The sequence below is a fragment of the Loxodonta africana genome, chromosome 3 (genome assembly GCF_030014295.1).
Source record: "Loxodonta africana isolate mLoxAfr1 chromosome 3, mLoxAfr1.hap2, whole genome shotgun sequence".
In the NCBI taxonomy this organism is placed as follows: Eukaryota; Metazoa; Chordata; class Mammalia; order Proboscidea; family Elephantidae; genus Loxodonta; species Loxodonta africana.
Genome location: NC_087344.1, coordinates 150,345,572 through 150,349,041, shown reverse-complemented (window position 1 = coordinate 150,349,041; position 3,470 = coordinate 150,345,572). Strand labels below are relative to the sequence as shown.

At 45.5% G+C, this 3,470-nt stretch overlaps 1 non-coding gene across 1 annotated transcript; it reads left to right on the top strand.

The window, feature by feature from the left end:
- The first annotated feature begins 291 nt into the window (after positions 1 to 291).
- On the top strand, positions 292 to 365 carry TRNAN-GUU (transfer RNA asparagine (anticodon GUU)). Its single transcript has one exon. It is a non-coding gene; the product is annotated as a tRNA-Asn (tRNA).
- The last annotated feature ends 3,105 nt before the right edge of the window (positions 366 to 3,470 follow it).

Genomic DNA, 3,470 nt, shown 5'->3' with positions numbered 1-3,470 from the left:
GAACGCGGAGTCCTGCAGGGCGGTGGTTTGTGGTGCGTCCTCCCCTGCTGGTGGTGAGCAGCCACTGTGCGTCTCCTGCTGCGCTAGGCCGCGGGCGTCCGAGTCCCCCAGCTCACTCGGGCTCGATGTCAACGCCCAAATGTGTCCAAAGGCAGGACTCTCGGCCTAAATGTCTCTTACACTGGAGCGCGCGCGGTTGAACAGGCCAGAACAATGTTAAGATGTCCCCAGCCTGAGGTTAACGGGCAATTCCTGACATCAGATAGTAAGTTTGAAAAAGAAGGGCTCCGTGTCTCTGTGGCGCAATCTGTCAGCGCGTTCGGCTGTTAACCGAAAGATTGGTGGTTCGAGCCCACCCAGGAACGCTACGCTTTACTTTAAGCTGTTGTAGCTGCTGAATCGCCGCTTTAGGCTTTTAGCGACTTTCGTTCTCAGAGTCCTCTGGAACTCTATCCACTTCGAATCAGACGCCAAAGTTTGCTGCGTGACGACTGAAGTCCCATAAAAGGGAATAAAAGAAGGAATTTTTTCCTGCAAAAAATGGTATTTCCACAAAGCCAGCGAAAGCCGCTTCGGAGTTTATTTATTCCAGAGCCACTGCACGGATTCTCTCACTTCCTGAGACTGAGGTTTTACACTGCGCACTCCGGAAACTTGAAAAATCCCGATAATGGAGAATCAGAGAACCCCACATCTGTGGTGCAGTTGCAAGCTCTGCACGGAAATCTTGGTTCTGCCCCGGTGGGACTTCGAAAGGGTTATCAAATTTTGGGGGTGTCTCTATTTCTTCACGTATAAAAAGGGGCAAATAGGAGTACTTACCTCATGGGTTAACCTAAATTTTAATGAGAGAGGCACATAAAGCATTTTAGCACTTAATAAATGCTCACTGATATCAGCTGTTACAATTGTTTTCAGTGGCATCATCATCACCATTGTTATCTACCCCGTCCTTTTAACAACTGCATATCCTTTCACAGCACAGATAGACCATTGTATATTTAAGCATTTCTTAACTGATGGAGATGACATTGGTTCTAATGTTTATGGTCATAATTCTTCAGAGGACAGGTTATAGGGATATTTTTCATCAGGTGTGCAAGAATTTCTCTCAAATGGATTCCCTGATGTGGTGTTGCCTGATCAAGGTATTTGTGCATTTCTGATTTTGCTAGCTAGTGTCTAATTGTCCTCCAGAGGGGCTGTACCTAGTCATATCCCCGCATTCTGAGAGAAAGCTCTTTTCTGGGCAACACAGTATCTGGCATTTCAATAGCAGTGGAAACCCATCACTTTTGCTTGGAGGATGCTATTGCTTGCTGGTTTCACACATTACTCTGAATTTTGTGGATGAGAGGCTGGCTCTGTGACGTTCTTCTGTATTCTCCTGACTCCTTGGATTCTGGAAAAGTGGTTCGCAGGACAGACCTGAGCTGGCATTGACCTGACTGTAGAGGTATGGACAGAGGTAACCCTGTTCCCATCGATCCCGTGACAGAGAGCCCAGGCTGCAGCTGCTGAGGAACTCAGAACGCATCCACTCTCCATAGTGGGATCTTCATGGCTGGTCCTAAGCCAAATAAAAATAGGAAAGGGAAGGCTTTTTTTTTTTTTTTTCCTTTTAATTGAATGTTAGATGACGGTTTACAGAACAAACCAGTCTCTCGTCAAACAGCTAGTACACACACTGTTGCATGACATTGGTTAAAAACCCCACGACATGTCAACACTCTCCCTTCTCAACCCTGGGTTCCCTATTGCCAGCTTTCCTGTTCCCTCCTACCTTCCAGTCCCTGCCCCAGGGCTGGTGAACCCCTTTAGTCTTGTTTTCCCCTATGGGCCTGTTCAATTTTTGGCTGAAGGGTGAACCTCAGGAGTGGCTTCATTACTGAGCTGGAAGGGCATCCGGGGGCCATACTCTCCGGGTTTCTCCAGTCTCCATCAGGCCAGCCAAGTCTGGTCTTTCTTTCTAAGTTAGAATTTTGTTCTACATTTTTCTCCAGCTCTGTCCAGGAACCCTCTATTGTGATCCCTGTCAGAGCGGTCAGTGGTGGTAGATGGGCACCAGATGGGCTCGGTCTGGTAGAGGCCATGGTGGATGTGGCCCATTAGTCCTTTGGACTAATCTTTCCCTTGTGTCTTTAGCTTTCTTCATTCTTCCTTGCTCCCTAAGGGGTGAGATCAGTGGAGTATCCTAGATGGCCGCTCACAGGCTTTTAAGACCCCAGACTCTACTCACCGAAGTAGAATGTAGAACATTTTCTTTATCAACTCTGTTATGCCAACTGAACTAGATGTTCCCTGAGACCATGGTCTCCACAGGCTTCAGCCCAGCAATTCGGTTCCTCAGGGAGTTTGGATGTGTCTATGGAGCTACCATGGCCTTGCCTTGTACAGGTTGTGCTGGCTTCCCCAGTATTGTGTACTGTCTTACCCTTCACCAAAGTTACTTCTTATCTATTGTCCACTAAGTGTTTTGGAAAGGGAAGACTTTTAAGTTTAGTTTTTCATGAGAATAGGACTTTAAATAACGGTTTTCTTCTTATTTTCTGTGGCAACTAGAAGAGAGATTGCATCCTTGATACTTTCTTTGGGGGGACTTAATACTAGGGGGTGTTCTGTTGCGCTTGTGGAATTCTTTGGTCCATGCTGGTATGTGGTGCTTGCTATAAAATATTGTCTGGTGAGCTGGGGTGGACAAAGTAGCTGATGAAAACTTCTCCTAGGAAATAGAGGATGAATTTTCATACAATTTTACCAAGAGTTAATTCCTACTTTGATCCTTTTAGAGATTTGGGTGATAACATTAAAGAGATAGCCCTTGAATATCTAAAATGCTTCCCATAGTGACCAGGTTGCATGTTCTTAGGAAGAGTCATACGAGGTGGGTGTAGGACTTTTTTTTTTTTTTGTACTTTTATGATCTTTCCCCCTTCCCAGAGGGATTGGCATATGGTTGTCTGACAATAGACTATCCAGGGAGTACACAGAAAGGCACACGTGGTGAGAGAATTTTCAGCTTCTCTACTTAAGCTGCTAGTTCCCAATGACTGAACAAATACTAACCTCATTGTTTCAAATACAGACTATGTATTGAAGCCTAATAATTGTTTAGGAGGGTGGAGTGAAAGCACAGAAGCGAGGCTCTCTCTAATCTGTATTTCACAAAAGATGCATCACTGGTGAGGCTGACTCATGCAGGGGAGGAGTCCCCCACCCCTGCCTCGCTTTGTCCCTTCCACCTCTTTTTGTTAACTCTTGTCATCCAGGTATATCTGAGATAATGAGATAATATCCAGTTTAGGCTTCGGAGAAGCAAAGAAAGAACACATTAGGACTTCAGCCTAAGACGCATGGTCTCCCTCAGTTTATAAGAATTCCCTGAGTGGGATGAAAGCCCTGTAAAAAAAAAAAAAATGTTACTATTCCTTATCCCATAGGTCGGGGTAGACAGATTATTGTCAGGGTAA